Source organism: Mercenaria mercenaria, chromosome 3, assembly GCF_021730395.1.
Source record: "Mercenaria mercenaria strain notata chromosome 3, MADL_Memer_1, whole genome shotgun sequence".
Taxonomy (NCBI): Eukaryota; Metazoa; Mollusca; class Bivalvia; order Venerida; family Veneridae; genus Mercenaria; species Mercenaria mercenaria.
The window spans coordinates 79574908-79601097 of record NC_069363.1 but is presented as its reverse complement, the minus strand read 5'-3'; the positions used below and the strand labels follow the sequence as shown (position 1 = coordinate 79601097).

General features: G+C 33.5%; 1 protein-coding gene across 2 annotated transcripts in view; it reads right to left on the bottom strand.

The window, feature by feature from the left end:
* The window catches only part of LOC123523401 (kremen protein 1-like), an 84309-nt gene that overhangs the window by 20274 nt on the left and 37845 nt on the right, over positions 1-26190 (bottom strand). Inside the window, exon 1 of one of the 2 annotated variants that reach the window (XM_053539016.1) lies at positions 10559-10693. The exons of the other annotated variant lie outside the window; for it this stretch is intronic. The gene's annotated coding sequence lies outside the window, so the exon portion shown is untranslated. Of the gene's footprint in view, positions 1-10558; positions 10694-26190 lie in introns of those variants that run through there. 2 annotated transcript variants of the gene reach the window in all.

The following is a 26190-nucleotide window of genomic DNA, read 5'->3' as shown; positions in this document are numbered from 1 at the left end:
TGTAAAACTTGTAAGCATAGATGTAAAGATTTAAGGATTCTGATATTGATGATATAACCAAACCATTTTATGCCCTGACTGTTCATATTAGTTCAACGTTTATAATTAATAATTAAGCTAAAGAGAACAAGTTTTAAGTGCTTTTCTAAACAGACATACTTTCAGGTTATTCTCAAGAGAGAAATTAAGTTTAAACATGTAAGACATTGTTGGTTGCAATCAGTGGGCTCAGAAAAACTACTGATTTTGTATACATTTGTAAAAGCATGTAATAGCCATGTTCAAAGAATAGTTAATAGGCGGTAAGCCCGAGTGGAACCGAAAGACCCTAGAGGGCTTGTGGTGCATTTAGATAACGTATTGTGAAATAAGTTTAAAGAAATATTTAAACTAAAATGATTTAAAATCCACGCAAAGTAATTTTCGTTTCAAGTTATTATCGGTCGCCATTAATGGTCTTAATTATTAAGGCGCTTATTCACATAGACGAGATCGTACAACACTCCTTGAATTAGACAGACGTTGAAAACATTGAATATAGAATTTCTCAAAAGACGGTGTTAAAGGACATTTCAGTCTTTAAAATGAAACACTTCAGTTGCTTTAAGCAATCCATGAGCATTCAGACAATGCTGCAACTTTTCCTACACACACCTTGGTAAAACTTTTTACTGACATTTACATGGTAACCTAAATAAATACTGAAATGTCAGCCTTATTTAAATTTGTAAGCATGTAATAAACAGAAAATTCGCTGATCTATACCATTTAAAATTGAATAAAAATATTTTTTTCTCAGATATCGAAATATATCGTCACCGATAAGGGGCATAATTCACAACATAGAAATGGTCGTGAAATGTTAATAATACCCCGAGTTTGTACCACTGAACAGAATCCATTGAATATCCTCGGAAGAAAATAACGTCACCTTGAAACAATAAAGAAATACTCATGCAACATAATCCATGTATCATTAACATAAACCTGAGATAAGATCTTTTAGAAGCTTAGAATTCAACCAAACAAAACAATAGCAGACATTATAAAATCAAGGGAGGTAATGAAATGTGCAACACCCTCGTGCCCCTAGCACCAACTTAAGCAGAATCCTATTACTTTTCGGAACTACTGACTAGACACAGTTATCCGAAAGGATCAGACAAAAAATTCTACAACCTGAGCAAGGTTTCGAACCCACAGCGGTTAGGGGAGGTGATTCGAAGTCAGCAGTCTTAACAATTCGGTCGAGGAAGTCCCATTATGTTAAGTTAAAAGTTTGAGAGTCTTCTTTTAGTATCTGCTGATTTCGGAATAATTATCCTGAAATGTTGCTTATTTGGACCTTCCTCCATGAATGTTAAAATTATGTTGATTTGTCAATAAGCATAGCCTCTAGAGCTTAAAATAGAAACGCTTTATCCGGACCTCAATATCTCTTACGAGTGGCGCGATTTTTGAATAATTTCACAGAAATGTTCATTTAGAGATCATATTTATTCAAATTGTTCCTGTATGGTCAAAACTTGACCACCAGAGGGCGTAGTCACTTTTCCTGTATGCATATAGTGGTTCCGGTATGCATAAATTTGAAACTTAAAAAAACCTTCTTGTCATAGGCCATTGGCCCAATGTCAAATTTATTTCCTAGATATTTTCTTTGCGTGGACCTCAGCCAAAAGTTCAAACTATTTGTAAGAGATATAGAGCCAGACTTTCTGCAAGCCGACTGGATGACAACCAGAGCAAGGATGAGATGCAAGTGATTTGATGTCAGCGATCTCAGTTAACAGGCCACGGATGTCCTTGCATAAACCAGAAGGAGTGCAAAAATAGTTAAATTCTTAAAATGTAACCAAGCAATTAGCAAACAGTTCTCCGTAATTCGGTTAATAATATGCAGAACAATTGCTTGGTTGTGTCTGTGATATTCTTTTTCAATATCAGATAGGTTTGATAAACAGCACACGCACTGGCAGCATCTGTTTGAAACATTTGAAACAATTACAGTTATACTGCGCAATAGTGCCAATATTCATGCTTGAAATTGTTAGTCTAGACATTAAAATACAAGAATTCTTTCTACGTTTAATACAGGGGATTTGAAAATTTGACGGGTGCGTAATTACTTCAGTCGTAACAAAATCATTTGTGTATGTTTATAAATAACATTTTAAATGCGTGTCAGTGTCATTCATGTTCTAACAGGGTTGTTACGTCCATTAAGTTTGCAAACATTTAATAGGAAATGGCATGGAAGAAATGGCAGTAGCACATAGGCGGGTTTTAATAGCTCATAGGCGTTGTTTGGTTTTGCTCTGTAAATCATTTTCCATATTTTGAAATTGCAATATTTTGTTACAATCAAATGGCAAGTCTTTGACTGATATATAGGTAACTTTCTCATCATGAAATAGTTGCATTACAGAATTTGTCATTTAAACGCAAGTTAATACACTACCACTACAGTTTGGGTTCTCATTTTGGATCTGACTTTACAAAGCGTTTTAACTGATAATGATCCCACGTTTCTCCTAATATTCATTCAGCTCTGACAATATTCTTCAAGATAATATAAATTTTAAATATTTTTGACGGCCCATGTGTGCGCTACAGCCATTAGAAGCTTCTCAGTGTTAGGAAGAATTCAGAATAAAATATGAAAAAAGGTCCTTTGGAAGCATATAATGCAACAAAGAATAATAAAAGTAGACTAAGACAAGTTATTTAGTGTGGCATGCACCTAGAGTCACAGGTCACAGAACAAGGTATCTAACAACAATATTACAGGTTAACATGATAATCGCTTCTTTCACTTTATACATTCATTGTTTACAGAAATAACTATCTTTCTATTACAAAAAATGTACTGTCTAAATCAGTGTGTCATTTCCATCCGCGAAAGATATTTTAGGAAATAATGTTAACCTTAGCAAGTCAAATAATTAATACCTATTGTTTACTTTCTACTGACTAAATCTTTGCCTTCACCATTCCAGACATAAGAAAATATAATATAATGAATATAAGGCAAGAAATAAGTATTGGTGTTAAAACAGAGGAAGGGCTATTGCTATGGGCATGAGGGCGTTGCATATTTTATTAGTTCTCGTGATCAGGCTCAGTCAGATCGAGCCTGCTGTTATTGTTGATCTTTGTTGCGTTGTAAAAGGATCTTCTTATAGATTGTATTAGACTTCAGTAACAATGTTTTAATATCATTTACATCATATAATCAACCACCTCGGTAGCCTAGTGGTAGAGCGTCCGCTTCGAGTGCAGGAGGTCGTGGATTCGATCCCCGGTCGCGTCATACCAAAGACGTAAAAAATGGTACTAGTAGCTTCCTCGCTTGGCGCTCAGCATTAAGAGGGTAGTGCTAGGACTCGTCAGCCCGGTGTCAGTATAATGTGACTGGGTGGGATATCATGTCACGTGTCTACGGCGTGATATTCCAGTAAGGCAGCACTATAAAGTTGGGCATTGTGCTCACTGCTACAAGTAGACACCGTCGTTTATACGACTGAAAAAATGTTTGAAAAGACGTTGACCCCGAACACACACACACATTAAATAATCAATGATTTCATTTGTGCTTTATAAATGAACAAATACAAATACAAATCTTTATTGTGATTATTTGTGAACATCATTACCAAGCTAGGTCGATTGTAAAGCAAGTTCTACAACTTATAATAATCACTCTCGACACCTCATTCCTGATGGAATCCATCGCCACTAGGGTATGAGAGAAGAGAACAGTTTCCACTTTTATGCTGAGCGCCAAGCATGACACGGCCGTAGATCGAACCCACACACACCGCACCCGAAGCGGACGCTCTACCACTAGGCTATCGAGGCTCACTTAATAAGGCTGAATGTGTTTTGACTGCATGCCACCATCAACAACATTATTAATGTACTGCACTCTAATCAAACGCAATAAAATTCATAAATACCATTTTATTTTTATACGACACAGTTCGTAAAACTAAAGTAGAAAAGATTATTTTTTTAGATTCTGTAACCCATCTCAAGTCCTTTTGTATTCGAGTAACGTATTTTAAGATTTCCAGGCAGTTGCCGTAAAAAGGACTTGTAATGCATTAGATTATTTTTATAGAAAAACTGGACTATTAAACTTTCATGGACATGGTCTTATAAACAAATGCAATCAAACAAATGTGATATATTGTGTGACTTGTTTGCTTTACATGTGTCCAAAGGATCACTTTATTTGTCTGATTAACTTAATGATTTCTACATTATTAATGGTATGTTTATTAAGGCGGAAAAAATGGACAAAATGTTCACACTTCACTCTGATTAATCAGTGATTTAGAGTGTCCTCGGCATTGTTCATTGGTCTGTTAATCAGTATAAATGAGGTGAAAGTGAAATAGTTGCATGACGCTTGTGTGCTGTTGTTGTTTTCTAAGTAAAAAAAGCATCATGATTATGAAATATTGTATATTTCCTTCAGCAGTTAATATTTCCAAATCTACACAAAGGAATTTGATTAAACTTGCAAGAATAGCAGAATATAGTGTTTACTTTTAAAATATAAAAAGAAAATGGGTGGTCACTGAATTAGATTTTTCATAATTTCATTTTGAAATATTGCCCCTTTATGATACTGATTTGTGATCTTAATGCCGAGAAATAAAAACCGTTAAAATCCAAAATAGTCATAAAACACTAATAAATATTAATAAAGAAACGTCAAATGGGTTAAATGTATCTAATAATTTTAAAGAAAAGACTAAAATCTTTGGAAATATGATGTGAAAAAGTCCGAGGAGATATCTAGCTCGACACCGGTTTCAGCCGATGACACTAAAATGACAGAAACAAAACACAAAACATATGTTCAAAATTATCAGCGAGACAATTTTCTGCTTTAATATCAACATTAATTCATTATCAGACAGCGTTATTTTACAAATACATTCATATGTACATGTACCAGAAAACGTTCCCAACAAACTTCATTGGGGGTTTCGTTACATAAATAAACAGAATAAGCTTGGACGTGACGGGACAGTGACAGTCAAAAATTTTCACGCTGTCCTGAAACTTACATCCAATTATCTGGACTCGTTTTGATCAAGCATTAAAGATAAACGCAGAGATTGTCCGAATACCCAAAACCATGCAACTTTACCGGAAACGGTGAGCCGTGCGATTTCTGCCTCGTGAAAATTTTATCTTGCGTACGTTTTCATTTTGGATTTCCTTACAGAAATACTCAGAATAAGCTTGGATGTAACGGGGCAGTGATAGTCAAAAGTTATCACGCCGTCCCGAAACGTACATCCTATCATTCATAACTTTATCACGAACATCACAGAATATTAGGGGTTCTAATTGACCAATCAGAGAGCTGCATTTTAGAGTACCTGCAAGTTTCCACTTGGGTATAACGAAGTATATTTACAATGAACATATAGTGACTTTAGAAATAAATATCACACTATTTTAGAAATCAAATCAAGATTTTTCACTGCACATGACCCAGATGATGCTACAAACAACAACACTTTGAAGTTTCATTGAAATATTATATCGATTTAATACCTTTATTTTAGTTGAAAGTTTGAGATTTTACACAAACAGGGAGTCTATGATAAAGTCCGAGTAAAATGTAATCAATATCCAAGTGAAATAAGTATCATTCCACAATGTTTTGGTCATGTTAAAAATATGAATTTCGACTTCTGATCAAGCGTTAAAAATAAACGCGCCGATTGTCCGTCCGATTATCCGAAACCGTGCAACTTCACCGGAAACGGTGTCGTAATCGGTGCGTCGTCATTTTTGTTTTGTTGGACTGTTTCAGTTGGACTGAAATTAATTTTCTTGCAACAAATATGACCCCCACTTTTCTTTTGATTTTTAGTTAGCACTGACAATATTCTTCAAGAAAATGTAAGTTACAGACATTTAAAATGGGTCCTGATGTATACTGCGGTCATTGGAAATAGGTCAATTTTATATAGAATAAAGAACAAGAACTATTTAGTGTGTTATAACCTATAAGACGACATTGGTAAAAATGAAATCTGGCCAGATGATGGTGGAAATGGGCTACAATGATTAGAATTTGATAGAAAATGTCAGAATAATTGCAATTTTGTTGAAAATGAGGATAAAACCCAAAAAAAATCACATTTTTACTGTTTCCAGTGTATTTTTTTTCAAAAACTGCATATTAATAGGCTACTGATTGCTATTTTCTGGCCATCAGAGGTAAAAGTGAACATATTTAACAGTTTAAATGTGTAATTTGCATGCAGATCAGAGTAGAAAATGTCAAAACAGGGCAAACAAGGCTGTATTTAGGGTAACTGCTTCAAAATTATGTCGCGACAGCTATTTTTGACAAAATCTGACGCTTTGTCTTATGGTACTGAAAATGCCGTAAAAACTTGGCACCTGTTGATATCAAGCTAAAACCTTGTAATTTTTTATGCATTTGGGTTTCTTGCACATTTCAAATGAAACTGGCACAGTGTCAGAGAAAAAAGTTTTTCTTATAGGCATACAGACACTAAATAGATAAAATAGAATAAAGAACAAGAACTATTTAGTGTGTTATAACCTTTAAATTAACCAATATGCAAGCTAAATAGTAGGGCCTTGCCTGACTGGTTTTATAAGTAGTCCAAACTTAAAATTAACATTTTTTAAAGTTCGCTTAATGATACAACTTTGAATACCATTTTCATTGGACATGACTCTGCTTATATCAATAATTTCCAAATATTGCTGTTAAATGAACCTTAAATATAGGACAAATACACACGTAAAGTAGAAATTAGACATATATTGTGCTAATACAATTCAAGATATCCAAGCACAAGAGAAAATGAATACATAACATCAAATCAAAATACGAAAATTACTAAATTATACATATTGTAAGAAACATTTTACAAGAGAAATCTAGAAGATAGCAGTCTCCATCCTGTCGGAGGGTAACCACTTCTATTGTACTGGTTAAATTGTAATACAAACTCTGTGTGTATTGTATCAGACTAATCCTAGTGAAAGAGGCTCCAATGAGATAAATGAGCCGCGCCATGAGAAAATCAACATAGTGGCTTTGCGACCAGCATGGATCCAGACCAGCCTGCGCATCCGCGCAGTCTGGTCAGGATCCATGCTGTTCGCAAACAGTTTCTCCAATTGTAATAGGCTTTGAAAGCGAACAGCATGGATCCTGACCAGACTGTGCGGATGCGCAGGCTGGTCTGGATCCATGCTGGTCGCAAACCCACTATGTTGGTTTTCTCATGGCACGGCTCAAATACTGGACTATGGCAACAGCAATTTGGACAGGTACAAGACTAATGCAGTTGATTTAAGAGGCTTAAACGGTTTTATGGTTTGTATGAGGAAACGATGCATAATTGAATATTTTATGTTTGATAGACCGGCTCCCGTCATACTTCTCGTACATACGAGGGGCGTTCAATAAAAACCCGGTAAAGTGCTCTCAATTCTTCATGTATCATAAAAAATAAATGAAAATGCTACAAAATGTAGACTAGGGAATATTGAGTTGATATGTCAAAATTAAATTGTCTTTGGATAAATAATAAGTAAATGCGAGTCCCCATGGCAACGTCATGTGACGTCATCCGGCCCAATTTTGTCTCTTTTTATATTTTACATGTGCTAAAACATTACTTGCCGCTTACCTATTTTTCAAGCTACCTTTTCTTAAATTTGGTGAATATTGGTATGAAAAGTAAGCGTTACGCCAATAACTTCAAATTATTAATGTGACATCATTAAAATATTTGGCAGACATATTGAGTTGGTCGTCGCTTGAAAATCAGTGTTGAACGGAGATGTGAGATAACATTTTGTGTTCTGAATCGAAAATCAAGGAAAGAGACAAATGCTATGCTGAAAAAGGTTTAAGGGACAATGCCCTGTAGAAAACAAAATTTTATTGAAGGGACGTGATGTTCAAAAGTGGTCAGGAGAATATTGCTGACAACTTGTGTTACAGACATGAAAATAACGCTCAGTCACATTTAATAAATTAAAGAGTTGATAGGGCATCAGTTCAGTGTCCAGTTTCTTCAATATGACAGGAACATCAAATGAAAAGTATTTATTTATTCTTAAGAAGGTGTAAAAATGCGTTTAATGGTGATAAACATTGAATCAATGATAATCACGAGTTGTATTGATTAATAGAGTGTGATATGACAGCATCATAATGACGTTGGGCCGCTTTTGAGGTGATGGCGTTGCCTAGGAGACAATAAATAAATATTGTGCATGTTCCGAAATCTGTAATTTAGGTATTTGTATTCAGTATGTTCATATCCGTCAAATTTTCAAATTTTAGCAAAATGAGACCAGGAATAAAGGAATGAGAGCACTTTTCCGGGTATTTATTGAACACCCCTCGTAAGTTTTATTCATTTTCTCTGGATGTAACTCCAGCAGGTTGTATCCTTTAGACACTTTTGGCCTGGCTCCGAACATAAGTGGTTGGTTTCAGCCATCAGATGAAAATGTGCTATTTAAGAGGCGCTTATAAAATTGCTTATAAAATGAGAAACAATAACCATGCAGCTGCAATGACCCAGGAAGCCTTATTAACAAGGAGTACCAGTATTTTATATTTTAATAGAAACATTCTACATACGTAGTCATTTTTAAAAAAGATTTATATTAAATTAAGGACCTTTCAAATTCAGAGCTATATGAACGAAAGTCAGAAGAAATAAAACAACACTGTGTCATGGAAAATGTGGTTGCTATATGTAAATGTACATTTCTGATTTCTTTTGCGTTAAAAACAAAAATCGATTATGCACTTCATATGTTATCACAGTAAATTGTTCATACATTATGTGTTGATAAGACAGTTTATAAGTTCCGTTATCAAAAACTAATTATTATTCTTCGTTAAGTTACATAAGATGCGTTTCGGTGTATATCGTCATTTGAATGTATCCTTACGTCAGTTTTGTCAATTTTATTCAGGCTGTTGCACGAAATCAATATGTTGGAACAAAGAAGTATAAAATATATTTTTATAGCTCTTTGGTTGGAAGAGGATTGTTAGCTTTGCTTCGAAAACTATACATTTCTTTTTTAGCAGAATTGTATTAAGCTCTTAAAGCCGTGTATTATTTCCATTGCAGAATTTGTGAGTATTTCCCGGTACAAAACTAATAACCTGAAAATATCTTTATGCATTTTTGTCCAGATATTGTATAAGACTTGTAGTTTATAGGCACTGACTTCCAGATTTTGGCTTAAAATGATCTTTGTTTAAAACTGAAATTTGGTCATATTATGAACATTAGATCACGATTTTTTTATTTCTTTTATGTCAAATCAAGAAAAACAACATGACCGAGTCTGGAATCGAATTCGGGCTACCGCGGCAATAAAAATATACATGTGTGTGTTCAGTGATGTACATTGATGAGACTTGCGCATGAACGACCATTGCGATAATTTAGACCATTTAGAAAATGTCATTGCAAAGCGATTAACCTGACTCGACATATGCATAAAGCAGATGTTCTTTATTTATAGACAGATATTTTAGACATTTTTTCTTTCACGTCTTCAAATTACCTTTCGGAAGTACTTTTGATTCATCATCGATCGTCATTTTTTTTCACATTCAAACTATTCAAGAAAACAGGTAATCAACGTATTTATGCGCCTTCCAATCAGATTTCTTTGCAATTTATGACCGAACTAGCTAAAACAAGAAGAAAAAAGTTTGACTGAATTTACAAATAGCCAGCCGATACAGTATCTATCCATTGTTTTCTTCAATGTCAAAGGAATAAGCCAGGACATATTTGTCAAAGTCACTTCGGCCATTCAATTTCCTTTCATCATCCAAGAAAATCGTTTCTAATTGGTATATATATCCTAGGCTCATACTTTGTTGGCAGTTAAGGAAGCTGCAGCTTATGTGACAAAAAAGTGATGTATAACTAAAATTATGGGATCATTTCTGGCATTTAGAATTTATTTATTTTTTTGGTTGTTACGAACTGAAAATGGGAGATACAAGCACCTTTACTGCATGATTGTTTGTGTAAATAACTTCTATGGTTTACATAACATGAGTTAACATAGTTCTAATACAAACGCGTTTGGTGAGGATTTCTTACCTGTGTACATGTTATAGCCAGCATGACATTTATTTTGCTCAGAAGATTTTTTTGCATTAAATATTAGTTATCCTGGTTTAAAATCTAAAAGTAACCGTTTTAAGAGTATAAACAGCAACAAAATCAGATAAAAGCTAAATCATTTTAATAGTGTTCACGCGAGGTAATGAAATGTGCAGCACCCTTTACGCCACCTAGCACCAGATTTCATGATTAGAAAATGCCCAAAAATGGAACACTGATTCCACAGGAATAGTCAGAAAATTACAAAAATATGTTTAAGCGTTATTCTTGGAGCAGAAATGTGTCACCAGTTTGCCATCGAGAGAGCGAGAAGAAAATGATATAATTAGAAAGTTATCCACAGAAAAGACATTAGGTGCATTATGACCAACTTTGAATTTTTCATCTGTACTTCCCCATGATTTTAAGTGTCAACATGTATTACTGAACGGGAATATTCATCAAGGATTTATAACTTTCGCTTGTAGTTTTTTTCTCAACTTCTAAATTCTGTTTGAAATATCCAAGATGAGTGACCATTCTGAAAAGTGGAAATGTGTCTAAGCATTAAGCAGTATGGACGAAATATTTATTCTAGTACGAATTTGAATAATTTGTAGGAAGTAGAATTAGGGGCTATAAATAACTGTAGTTTTGCTTTTTTGTTGGAGTCAAAGAGAGTAAATAATTCTAACTTGTTTATATCATCTGACTGTCCTAAGGTAATAGTTATACATAGCTTGGACAGATATGTGGTGTCCGGTCATTACATCCATATCATATCATCAGTATGTATATTTAAAAACTGGTCGTTCATCTTAGCTATATGTGAATATCTACGGACTAGATTTTGAAAAACGAAAAATACGTTCACGTCGGCCGTCACTTCACATATATTGTATCAACAAAAAGCGGACTCGACTGTCCTTCCATTGAAGACAGTTGTAATGAAAGTGGAAACATCTTCTGAAGCATTTAACAAAAAAGAAACTGTTTCGTAATGCAATATCATGTTATGTTATTACATACTGAGGTCTTATTTCTTCAAAATTACAGATTTTTAAGAACAAACTATATTGATTAAAATTGTTATCGACTTGTATTCTTGTCACATGTATGCATATCTCATTTTTTTTGTTGAACTGTTATGCCAAGATAAACCACATATAGTATTTTCGGTACGGACAAGGCCCCGGTAGTATACCGAGCCGACTGTGATATAGAACACCTCTTGTGACATAAAAGCATTTGATGAGGTTTCCTTACCTGTGTACATGTGATAGCCAGCATGATATTTATTTTGCTCAGAAGATTTTTTTTGCAATAAATATTAGTTACCCTGGTATAAAATCTAAAAGTATTTTTTAAAAAGTATAGACAGCAACAAAATCAAATAAAAGCTAACTCACTTTAATAGTTAACACCCCTTACGCCCCCTAGCGCTAGATTTAGCAAAATTGTGTTATATAGATACATTGTATAGACTTCATGATTAAAAAGTGCCCCAAAATGGAATACCGATTTTATAAGAATACTGTAGTCAAAAAATCACACAGATATGTTCAAGCGTTATTTTTGGAGCAGAAACGTCTCACCAGTTAGCCACCGAGAGAATTAGAAGAAGGAGATGTAATTAGAAACTTATCACAGAAAAGGCAGTGTATTATGACCAACTTTGAATTTTTCATCCGTACTTCCCCATCATTTCTAGGGTTAACATATATTACTGAACGAGAAAATTCATCAAGGATTTATAACTTTTGCTTGTTGTTTTTTCTCTACCCCTAAAATCTGTTAGAAATATCCAAGATGAGTGACAATTCTGAAAAGTGGAAATGTGTCTAAGCAGTAAGCAGTATGGACGAAATACTTATTCTAGTGTGAATAATGTGTAGGAAGTAGAATTAGGGGCCATAAATGACTGTAGTTTTGCTTTGTTTCCCTGGAATCAAAGAGAGCAAATAATTATTACTTGTTTATGTCATCTGGCCGTCCTAAGGTAATAGTTATACATAGCTTAGACAGATAAGTTGTCCGGGCAGCTATATTTGAAGAGCACAGATCTACGGACTGCGGGGTCTAGATTTTTAAAAAACGGAAAAAATTGTATGGACAGAGCCTTGGAATGTTTTTTTTTTCGTTTATGTTCACGGCGGCCGTAACTTCACATATATTGTATCAACAAAAAGCGGACTCGAATACCCTTACATTGAAGACAGTTGTAATGAAAGTGAAAAATCTTCTTAAGCATTTAACAAAAAGGAAAACTGTTTCGTAATGTAATATCATATTATACATTTTTCATTTCATGGTCTTCAAGTGTTTTAACCAAATTTTGCATGTTTGATTTTTTATATCAAGTGAAAAAATATATTTAATATATTGCAATAAAATTATAAGATATATCTAAATTTCGTTATAATAATTCAATAATGTACCGAAAAAAAAAACAATTGTTTTTGAATTGACTATCAATCTTTTATTTACGTGGCGACCACACAAGTTACAGAATTTTGTTTTGAAATAATTGTCGCTTATTCTTTCTGTACTCAGACAACTATTCTATAAACATGCCAATTTGTTGTTCACGCGAATTTGTGCAACGCTTTTATCCCACTGATACACCTGCCAGTCGTTTACGAGAGCAAGCCATTCATATAGAATATAACGAAACATCAAACATCTAGGACTTGGAAAATGGTTTACACATTACACGTCTTTAAAGCGTTCAGAATCAGCTCATTTTGAATTACTAAAAGAAACAATGCAATGTTTAGATATGGTAAAATATATTCAAGATATAATCAAGACATTTAGAAACGTTCCATCTAATTTGTTCAGTTTGATTACATAATATAGAATAATCGATAACATTATCAATGATAGTTTGCTTAACATGTAAAATCAAATATCCATTCACTCATGGCTATGATATTCGTAAAAATATTTATCTGTTGTTCAGTCGATGAAAGATATAAGGACTTTAATTTGAAACAATTAAAAATATTTATTTATTTATTTATTTGGATTTAACGTCGCACCGACACATGATAGGTCATATGGCGACTTTCCAGCTTTTAATGATGGAGGAAGACCCCAGGTGCCCCTCCGTGCCTTATTTCATCACGAGCGGGCACCTGGGTAGAACCACCGACCTTCCGTAAGCCAGCTGGATGGCTTCCTCACATGAAGAATTCAACGCCCCGAGTGAGGATCGAACCCACATCGATGAGGGGCAAGTGATTTGAAGTCAGCGACCTTAACCACTCTGCCACGGAGGCCCCAGAAATCTTTCAGAAGCTTGAAACATATTTTATTCGATAACCTCTTGTGTATTCTACGACAGAGCATTATTACCAACAAATATGTTGTAGGCTGAAAATGGACACAGATCTATGCAATTCATTGGTTATCTTATTTAAATAATGAAGACGGGTAGTGGTAAAGTGATAAAATTATGAAACAGAAAAATGCAATTAAACATTAAAGAATAAATCAGAAAAATCGTTTTGTATGCAAAGTAAAACGTTTCTTACAAAATTATTTGATCAAGTTGTTTTTACAAGAGATACTGAGAAAGTTGATAAGTCCATCTTGTTAACGCCTTTGTCCCTTTGTCACACATTACTTCATGAACCAAAAAACAAGAACATCAAATATATATATTATTAAAATTCATATAACACAATACTTAAGACATTTAATGCACATCATGAGCCTAGTTAGATCAGACATATATAGTAAAACATTATATAAAATTTATCTTAAAACAACATAATAAAGCACATTGTATATAATAGTGTTACCTGTTATCTGCAAGCACTGCATATTGAAGTATAACTATTTTATCCAAATTTGTTAAAACACAGTTTGTGCATAATATAAGCACGAACTTCAGAGGCCGTATTCATAAAGTATCTTAAGTATAAGTTTTGACTTAAATTGAAGATTTTACTTAAGTTTGTGGTGATTTCAGCTTAAGTCTAAGTAAAAAACTTAAGTCTTATTCATAAAATAGCTTAAACTTAAGATACATAAGAAAGGACTTAAGTCAGAAATCAAAAAAGCTTCGTGAGTACGATTAAAGTGTTGTTTTTCAGATAAAAGCACTTTAAACATAATTGTGCATGTTGTACCTGTCTGAAATTAATGTCTTTTTTTTTCTAAAATGTTTTCGTCCACAATAAAAGCCAAGAATTACTTATTAAGTTGTTTTATGAATAACAAATATACTTAAGTAAAATAAATTTCTTACCTAAGTAATACTTAAGTAAATAATCGATTTCCTATACTTATACTTAAGACGCTTTATGAATACGGCCCAGAAGTATTATCTGTCGTATTAATGCACTAGAATTTTACTAGAAAATAATCATAGAATCAGACAGCTATTCAGAACAACATTTGTATACAAGTCAGAATATTTTTAACACCCTTTTCACCCATATAATTGTCTAAATTATTTTCCTTGATATAAAGTGCATTTTATTCTGGAAAGTATATGACAACTTTAATTCACAAGTTAATTCAAAGTTGTGTATTTTGTTGGTCGTTTTAGGACAACTCGAAATGTCAACATGACAATCAAAGCAAAGAGTTAGTAGTTTTTATACTAACTATAAACAGAAACTTTGTTTGTGAGATAAACAACAGTTGATACAGCTTTTGCAAAACCTTTATTTTGAATGATACTTTGCCAAAAATATATGTTTAAAAGTTCAGTAAGTGTTCCGATGGTCCAAATTCTAACTATGTTTGGTTTGTCTGTTCGAAGAGTCTGAAGTTATCAGATACCATTACTGATAAGCTATATCATTAGAAAAAGCAAACAAATGTCATTCTATTGCTGAAATTGAAACATTTAAGTAACACATAATCAAAACGTCAATTCTCTTGACCTAGTAGGATGTTATCACCACTTTGGTCCTTAAGCACATAACAGTGAATAAAAAGAAATAATGAGGTCAACGTATTGTATATTGCTAGCAGCTCTCAAGTAGGAGACTATCAATAAAAGTTGTAAAGCTAACCAAGGAATTTCATCTAGCTAGAATAAAACTGGAGTAAGTTTACAAAATGTGTTTTCTTTGTATTATTAATTGTTTGGAAGGGAAGAAGTTTTTTTCGTAATTGTTCAATTTCTTCCATTTTTCTTTTTTCAATTAAGTATTGATGATTTTTGTGAAACATGGTTCGCTCTTAAAAATAAACAGTAGTTGTTACGCACTGTTTATTTCCATTTGACACATCAAAGGTCAAGTCAAGAAATTGTAAACAAGATGTACATGTTTGGTCCAAGCTTAATAGCAAAACTTTTATTCAGAGTTACAATATTTATCGTAAATACATAAGTATTTTTGTACAAAAAAATTTTCATACAGGAGTAGTAATAGAACCTAATGACTATTTATATGCGTTCTTCATTATTTGTGTCTGTAGAGAAAATGATCAAGATAAAAACAAAAATACAAATTTAAATAAATTTCAATAGACGTAAATCTGACACGGACTTAAAAGAATGACAGAGTGAGTAAATTGATAGACAGATCCAAAGTTCTACATACATAATGTGTACAAATGATATTTCTCATATGTCACTTTTCCAACCACGTGCTTTGAAAGAAGATTCGTTGTAACACCTTTGAAAATATGTTTTAGCTGAACATTCTTAGTGCCAGTTGCTGGCTGTAACGCAGTTTTAGTAAAACAGTTTATATTAAATTCCATTAAAAGTCCCTCATTGGTCTGCTTGCATTTGTGAAAATCGATGTTTAAAGACTAATACGAAACATTGTTGTTTTTTTCTTTCATATACATACTGAAATATATGGATACATGCAGAATCATCCGCTTGACATATAAAACGCTCTGGCTATACAGAAAACATCTAATCTGAGCACATTCTAAAGGTTTTCAGACATGATAGCATTCAAAGTTTTAAATCAGTTCGACAAAATGAAGTTAACACTGCCTTTCTGCAGTAGATTGTCTGCAATAAATTCTATTATTTTTTTCATTAGCCATACAATTTTACGGTTAAAACTTATTCCAACCAAAATTACTACTCTCGAAGTTCTGTCCATTGTACGAATAGTGTTAAGGCAATATTTGATAGTGTTGCATCAGACTTAAGGTAGTTCTGCACGTTTGGATCAATTGTTTTTTCTACAATGTAGTATTTGATTAAACTCCGATTTTTCAAAACTTCAAAGTATACCTTGAAAATTCAGCAAGTAAAAAAGATAGGGTAGTGTGCTTGATATTTTGCTAGACTGATTTGAAAAATTTGGACCTCACGCATTTTTTCACAATGGAAGTCTATGGGAAAATCATAACTTTCAAAATATTTTCGTGAATAGAAATTTTTCTACAATGTAGATTTTGATCAAACTTCTCACAGTTGTAAATAAACATATGGCCTATATTGTGGCGAAATAAAATGTATAGGTCCGTGTGCTTATTTTTGAGATATTTTACCATGACTAAAGTGAACCGAATATTTCACGCCAATTTTGAGACATTATTTTAAATTATTCAACGTGTCATGTGTTTTAATATCATATTTTGACTTTAAAAATATAGCAACAGTGCTATTTCAATACATTTTTTCACATGTTGTCATCTATTCATAAAACTATTTTCATATCCGTACGCCGAATCCAGGCTTTATTCTACGTTTTCCGGATAAATTACGTTACGCCATCACTTCCGGTTTATCAAACGTGCAGAACTACCTTAAGCCTTATTGAAATACCATCGTGAAGTTTTAAACTGAAAAATAAAATGAGAAATTTGATTCAGCTCGTAAATTATGGCAGGAAATGAATGTCAGTATGGATCTAACTTCCAAGAAATAGAGATAATTCCCAGGACCTACAGAGCCAACACGAGTTTAGGAAATTTTAGTCAGTTTAAGTGATAAGTAGACAAAAATGTACGTATTATTTAATAAACAGCGAAAAGAGAATGCTATAGAGATTTGTTTGTCTTTTGCAATGATATCTGTTAATTACAGTTTATCATTTCGTTTTTATCCAGGAAAAGCAAAGCAGCTCTGTTAAAGTGAAATATGATTGGACTGGTGAAAAATAAGATTTTTCTTTGCATTTTAAAACGATCGATTCTGCCTTTGCGACCAGTATAGACCATGATCAGCCTTGCACTTCCGTGCAGTCTGGTCATGATTTGCACTGTTCGCTATTCAGTCAGTATTTTTGGTAAACACCCCTTTTAACAGTTAATGGTACTGTCCAAATTGAAAGATGGACCAGTCCATTTGGTAAAGGTTTGAAATAAGCTGTCATCGCAGATTCAAACAATTATTTGAAGAGAAGCTAATACTATGAATTTTATACATTTTATATGTTTTTTGTGAGCATAAAAAATTTAATATTTCTTTTAGGTAAAGTGGTTAGGTAAATAAGTAAATTGAGACTAATACTTGTTGCATAATTTGGCATGGTATCTCATTTTCGACACCAAATTGGTTCTGAGAGACAAATGAATAAAGAGATGAACCGCTAGAGAGCTCGTATCAATGAATGCCCAGATCTGATATAAGCAATCTGATTTACAACAATATTACGTTTTGTGAAAATGATATATCACTCTGTCCGTACAGTGTGTTTTATCATTCAGATAATTATACTCGCGCCTGTAAATTGTATATTCTTATAGTAAAACATCATTTTAAAAGGTGGTCTAAATTATTTCGGCATTCAGAAAAATGCAAAAAGGTGACTGCTTCATTTTCTTTGCTGCAAAGTAAACAGTATATTGAGCATGTACACAAGGTTTATGTTTCTTCCCATTATCTAGACCCTGTGTTTAGACCCTATGCTTTGTTCACAGGAGATACTGAATATGGCATTGAGCTGTGTTTTTGTTTTTCTCGGGAACTATTGCGACGAAAATTTCCAAATTATACAGGATAAACTTAAAAATAAGCTTACAACACAGATTCAAACAAATATTTGAAGCTGAAAAGATGAATTTAAGATTTGATTATTGTGAGCATAATATATTAGACGTTTTTCTTAAGTAAAGTGTTTCGGTAAATAATTAAATCTTGAAACTGACACTATTTACATAATTTGACATGGTGTCTTTCTATTTCGACACCAAATTTGTTCTGAGAGACAAATGAATACAGAGATGAATAGCTGCAGAGCTTGAATCAATGAACGCTAGAGAAATATTCCACACATATTTGATATAAGCAATCTGTTTCACAATACAATTGCGTTTTATGAAAATGATATGATACCCTGTCCGTACTGTGTGTAACTATCCCCACGCCTGTACAGAGTATATTTTTGTAGAAAAAAGATGTATATATAAAATCATTTTAATAGATGGTCTAGATTATTATGGCAAAGAAAACAATATAAAGAGCATGGACATACTGTTTAAGTTACAGTCCATCCTATACATCTTAAGTTGACTTACTGACCTCTCATGACGCTATTTAGTAAAATGCTGTAAAAGATTTATGTAATAAATTACATGGTGAATATAAAGGAATGTAAAATGCATAGTACATACTTATTAAATAATTTCAGAACTTCAATGAAAAATTCAGCATTTACATGTACATATATTATGTTAAAAAGTCAAAAATTCACGCGTTAAATCATATTTGATATAAAAGTTGCTATTGTTTAAAAGCACTGCAAGGTATTTACATTTTCTTTCAGCATATCAATTCTTATAATAACAGTAGAAATTTGCGATAATACTTCTTGTTCTACGATGGTACAGATTTTCATCTTTTCAGAGTGTAATTAATACTGAAATATATGATACATTTTTACTTTGTAATATCCATAATGAATGTACCATTTTCTCATGTCAGGAGAATCAATTCTTTGAGTGCTTCTAGGATTTCTTATTTCAAGACAAAGACTGAATCTACAATCATTGACAGCACAGCAATTAAAACGACTTGAAAAGTTGTTTTAGTGTTACTGTTGCCGGTGATAATATTATGATTATGTTTTGTCAGATTATCTCCAAGCATATCAATTATTCTTGTCAGGCTGTAAGAGAAAGACTGTTGCGAAGGTAGGGGTCAGTTATGAGTTAAAAAAGAAAAACAATAAATGAAGATTGAAACATTCTATATCATCCTTGTCTCTTATTGCAGCCATTATCATGATGTGTGGGCTTGTTGATTAGCTACAAGAACTCAAAAAGTAGAGAAATAGAGAATAACAGGTTACTGTCTTTTGAGAAAGGGTTTCTCAGACGAGGCTAGATATGGTCCTGGAAGGAGCGAGGCTTTATCATGCCATAATTTATCCTATCATTATGTGAAATAAAGTGCAAAAAGTAGGGGTGGACTAAATTTTGCTGTTTTGACGGAATTCTTTTTATATATTTTTTTCTTCAAAATGACGCCATCTTGTTTTTTAGAATAACTGCTAAAAGACATATTTACGCGATTATTTTTATAAACGCGCTCTTATAAGTACGTGAGACCATGTCACTAATGTATAGCGTATGCCTACCATATTTGCAATTACCACAAAAAAGTTTTTATAACGGAAACGCTCGTAGAAAACGGAAAATGAGGTTGTTCAGGATTTAAGCTCTCTGCACTTACATCATGGAATATTGCATCTGGAATGGACTGTTATGGAATAAAATCAACGGTAGATGAAACGGTAGTGCCTGTTTTTTCTGCCAAGCGGCGTTATGGCGTGTGTATTTAAATCACTTCAAACGTTTGCTTGGTGAGAATGGATATCCGTCTAGCAACTGAACTTCGGATAAAATTTCACTTGGCAACAAATTGAAATTGTTCAGCAGAACAGAGATGTCGGTTACAAAACACAAGTTTAGCATTTGTTTTTTTCCGCTTTTTTATATTTTGGGATTTTAAAGACCTACTTTAGTGTCGTTTTCATGCTCGGTCATACGAGTCGGGGCAAAGATGACCGTCTGTAATCAGATTTACATACACTATAGTATTGATTAATTTTCATAATATCTCTAACAAGTTTTGTCATAAAAATTGTTTTGAATGAACTTTACGTTCTTTATGAGGACATATCAGACCTAATCAAACTCTAAATTTTGTTGACATTCATTGGTATTGCGAAAAGTCGTCTTACACCGCCTGTGACATTCTTACTATTACGAAACCCATTCAAGTAGTAGATTTTGCATTAAATAACATGTAATACCAGATGAAAACGAAATACCTTGATAGCTCTTTGTATCTTATTCTTCTCTACGTTGTTGAGTGCTTTGTGAATTACTTGCACTTTGTTTAAATACACAGAGAAGAATGAGCTATGATGAAAACCATTTGTTTCATTTAATATATTCTTTGATTTCAAGAATACGGTATACAGCAAAACTTTAATCTTGTCAGAGATTCGTTTCCGCCAAAACAGCCATTCACAAGTACAAAGTGAAAGAATCATTTATTATTCTTTAAAACTATTTTTCGCCTTAATGCCTTCCCGAGTGACTCAGTGTAATTGACTTTAATTAAGGAAAACGAAACTAAAAGATATCATAGCTTCGTGTTCTAGAATTTTAAATTAGATTTCCGTACAAAAGACTTGCGTCTCGTGAATTGTAATACCAATTAGAACAGTAATATTTGTTACAGATGAAGCTCTATCGATCAATCTGATTTGCATTGAAGACGATTACAGCCTGCCGCCAGAATAATATATAATAGATTTGAGAGATTTATGTCATATTTCCTCATATAGCTCCTTGATTTTGTAACTGTTAATGGATTCCATATTTCATATTCAATGTACGTAATGATAATTATGTGATAATACTATTTCTAAGCTGATATTCAGTATTTCCTAACTGTGCATAAATAGGAGATAATGTAACTTATTGATATATAATTTGTTCATTTTCTGATTTTCTGAACGTAAATAACGTATGAATAGTTTTATCATCTCGTTTTCGCCAGTGAAAAATCACCACCTACTCAAAAAATGGCGCTGTCATTACCTTCCTATGAACAGAATGTATTATACTTTTGTCAAATGCGATAATATGTCACTTACAATAGTATTATTGTCCTTCTCATCAGTAACGAACTTTTTGTTTATATTTTTATGAATTGTGACATGATTTCTGTAATTACAATTTCCATGAATCTTGTGTGCGGCAATTCACAGGATAACACAAGGACCGTTTATATATCTTATCTGAAATGGAGAAGGTGGAAAAACCACAGATTGCCCAACACGACATAAACAAGAATGTTTCAGACTCGGTTTGATTGAGCCTGTTTATTGACAGCAATGGAAATGCAAGCTAACATCAACGCCCTCTAGCCCCGACTTGAGCAGAACTCAACATTTACACATGTTTTAAGTACCAAAATATAATTTAGAGACATCCGCAGATGTATTCATAAGGCGGTCCACATGGAACATTCATTGATACACAGAGTTAAAATAATAGATTTGTCTTAAACAAGAAAACAAAGAGACGAACTTAACGAACTGTTAAGAGCTTTGCAAATCACAAAGGACAAAATTAAAAAGCAGACACCTATTCTAGGACTTTTTTGTCAGGATCAATTATTCAGGTGGTAAATCAATAGAATCAACGTCAACGGTTTTTTCACCAAGGGGGCTAAATTGCATTCGATAAAACTATAACAAGTTAAATTGCTTGCTTGAACACATCTCTTTGCTAAAGCTTCAAAAACAAGAAAGTAGGCCAGTAGGTCATATTCATGGTCACTGAAAGTCAATTTTAAGACTGGTGTGCATAACCTGTACATGCCATCCAAATTTCAAGGCTGTATCTTTAAGCACAAGACAGTAGGTCAGTAGGTCAAGGTCACAGTCCGGTGACACCTTATCACTTGGGGTCATCTGGTAAATATAAAATTAAACAGTCTAGGAAATATGAGCTGATAATTTTTTAAGTATTTTTCCTATATAACTCCTATATCAAGTGACCCCTGGGGCGGGGGCTCTTTTCACTCCAGGGGCATAATTCAAATAATCATGTTAGAGATAAACTAGGCAATGATACATACAAACTATCAAAGGCATAGGCCTTAAACTTTAGGACAAGAAGATTTTAAAAGTTTTTCCTATATAAGTCTGTGTACAACTTGGGACCTCAGGGCAGGGCCTCTTTTCAACTCGGGGTCATAATTTGAATAATCTTGGTAGAGGACCACTAGGCAATGCAACATACCGAATATCAAAAGCCCATGCCTTGCAATTTCAGACAAGAAGATTTTTAAAGTTTTCCCTATATATGTCTATGTAAAACTAGGGACCCCCGTGGCAGGGCCTCTTTTCACCCAGGGTAATAATTTGAACAATCTTGGTGGAGACCCACAAGGCAATGCTACATACCAAATATCAAATGCCTAGGTCTTGTGGTTTCAGACAAGAAGATTTTCCAAGTTTTCCCCTGTATAAGTCTATATAAACCATGTGACCCCCCTTGGCGGGGCCATATTTCAACCTAGGGGGTCATTTGAACAATCTTGGTAGAGACCCACTATATGATGCTACATACCAAATATCAAAGCCCTAGGCCCTTTTGTTTCTGACGAGAAGATTTTCAAAGTTTTACCCTATATGAGTCTATAGAAACAATGTGACCCCCAGGGTGGGGCCATATTATACCCTAGGGGATAATTTGAACAATCTTGGTAGAGGCCCAGTAGATGATGCTACATACTAAATATCAAAGCCCTAGGCCTTATGGTTTTAGACAAGAAGGTTTTCAAAGTTTTTCCCAATATGTCTATATAAACCATGTGACCCCAAGGGTGGGGCCATATTTGACACTAGGGGGATAATTTGGACAATCTTTGTATAGGCCCACTAGTTGATGCTACATACCAAATATCAAAGCCCTAGGCCTTGTGGTTTGGGACAAGAAGATTTTTGAAGATTTTCCTTTCGGTTACCATGGCTACCAGAGTTCTGTATGGAATTCAATTCTTTGAACAATTTTTAAAGAAGACTATCCAAGGATCATTCCTGTGAATTTTTTTATCAAAATTAGCTTAGTAGGAGATGTTGTTTAAAGGAAAGTGTGGACGGACGGACGACGGACGCCGGACGGTGAGCGATCACAATAGCTCACCCTGAGCCTTTGGCTCATGTGAGCTAAAAGGCCAAATTTGAGACATAGAACGCAGTCAAACAATGTGTTAGCAGACTCGGTTTGAATTAGCCGATATGTAAATATCCCTCACGCCCTTTAGCATCGGCTAAACAGGTTAATTTGTGCAGTTTGTGTCAATGAATCAATATAAAGAAATTCATATTTCAAAAGTATTCAGATTCCCCATAATGTCTTAATCAAATTTTAGTTTTGTTTATTCAGCACGCTGATGATTTCTGTAAATTTTGCACTTCGGTAGGCTGTTTGGGTATTTCATTTTGCAAACTAATTCTCGAGATAAATTCTATTGCAGCAAATGCTCTTTAGCAGACGTTTGCACTAAAATGCAATTGAAAACAGTGTTTTAGTAATCTGAAGTAAAATGTGTTTTTTTTTCTTGAGTAAAAAATAACTGGAAATTCTTCATGTAGTGTGAAGCAAAGCAATTAGCTTTAAGGGTTTGAAAAATTTCATACTCCTTTTGAGAAGGAATAAGGTCTCTTCAAAAAAGACATGACAGGGCAACCATTTCTATTATAATATCTGATCTTGCAGCGCAGTAAAACACGTATGACATGTTACATGTTACGAGCGTTACATGTTTTATCCAATTGCACAGTTTCTTATACATAATCGTTTGCTAAATTTGTACACCAACAAATCCTTGGCAACTCTAATGTTGAAGAGGAAACAGAATGCATAATTATGATAAATAAGTGCATGGAGTGATTAATTGCTTTATCATATAGCATATGCAGTACTTCATATAAGAAAATATCAGAAGACAGTAAAGTATTACACATATCTATTGCAGTAAATAATTTGCTTTTAATTTAATAAATGTCGGATGGCCAAAGGCATAAACATTTCAAATGTGAAAGTGTTTTGAACGAGAAACATTTTCTTTATCAGTAGCTATTTAACCCTATAAAACAGAAGTAGTTGATTGAAGAGCGTAGATTAGAGAATCTAAGCATACTTTATTGTTGGCATAGAATAGACACAGATGATTGATGATGCGTACTCTGAATATTTCATATATTCAGTTACGTTTTTGTGAAACACATTTTATAATTTACAGTAGTAACGTATATTTTGTATCAGAATTTTCCGTTAGACAGTCGACTCCAAGATGACTATCGCTTTTATAAGACAAGTCTAAATATTTTAGACCTTGTATACATTTTGGAAATACAGTATCTGTATGACATAAATGCCTAATTACTTGAAAAGAAGCCGATTAAATTTTGCGTACCCATACATAGAATACTGAATAGAAGTCAAAATACAAGATTATAACCTCTAAAACAGAAATATAAAAGGCTGAATCAGTAAGGACAAATACTGAGTGACACATGACATTTAAGTGACATATTGTAAACATTTCAACAAAAATAATTCTATTGAAAAGGTAAAATGACATACTAATTAAATCATGTAAGAATATCGACCTGCTTTCTTCATTTTCCCGTCTTTCATGCCTTGTGAAACTTGGTTTAAAAGTCTGTCTCAGTGCAACGGTCATAAATGATAAATTATGGAATCGAGGGGCATGCCGAATCACTATCGACCATTCAGTTTTGTTCATTTATTTTTACATTTATCATACAACACTTTTTTGTATTTTCTTTGTTGTTAAAATAACTTTTTCCCCTGCTCTTGACAGGTGAAATCATTAATTCATCAAAGTGTTAGCTGCAAATATATCACAACATAAATTCATAAATTCGCTATTTTATGAAGCAATGAACTAAATGGCTTGATTTTCAATTTGATACCAAATGTCGTACTTTTACTGCATCAAGGTGTTATTTGGCAAATAGCAGTGAGATGCATGTTTTAATAGGGTTCTAAAAGGCATCCTTCAAGCGCCGCAAACGGGTGCCATTTGATGAAAAAGACCATAACTGAAGACTGTGTGAATATTCTAATTAATTTATTTGCATATCTGTAGAATGTGATAAATATATCATATATACCGTTTCGAAGAAATAAATAGTCAAATTTTGTACATTGTCACAATAACCTAAAACCGTTTAACAAGATTTTCTTAGAAATGAAAAACGCACATGGCTAGGATGTTGCCGCGATCTTGGGACCGACATAAGTGATAAAACTTCAGTAATCATAAAGTAGACACCAATAAACCCTAAATACAAATGTATAATGAATTTTCAAAATTTGCTTCAGAAGCGTCTATGGAGTTTGGTAGGTTCCTCTTTTACATTCAAACATCAAATAGCATAAAAACTGACTACACAAGCAAGGGGAAATATCTATCTTTGTTTATAAAAATTACATCATAACGGACAGAGGAGGCAAATACCGGCAAATTACCGCCATGCTGTCTAGACAAATTAAGCACCAAGACTATTTAAAGCGAGAGAATTAGCTTAGATGTTCAGTAAAAGCAAACACTTTTCGTTAGCATTTTATCCGCTCAAGGATTTTTTTTCACAACACTGATGACAGTCAAGACTTTCCGGACTAGGAAGTGTGTGTCAGTCTAATCAGATGATTTAAAGCCCTCTACAGACGGTAGGTTTTTGTTGTACAACACCAATTAAATTCAAGATGTACAGCCGAATATTATCGTGTGTATGATGTTATTCCTTAATTTCGTAAATCTTAAGTCTTGACTTACAGATTAGGACGTGTTCTATTTCGTAAGTTTTGCCTTACGTACCACCCACGTTGACAAGCAACAAATTGGTAAATAATTAGTTGATAAGAGGCATGTGAATGAAATTCCAGAAACAATTGCCCAAAAAATAAACACAAATCTGAATATAAAATGGCTTCTAATGCATAATGGAAAACGGATGACACTGAAAAGTTAAATGATTTTAGCCACGCCATGAGAAAACCAACATAGTGCGTTTCCGACCAGCATCCGCGCAGTCTG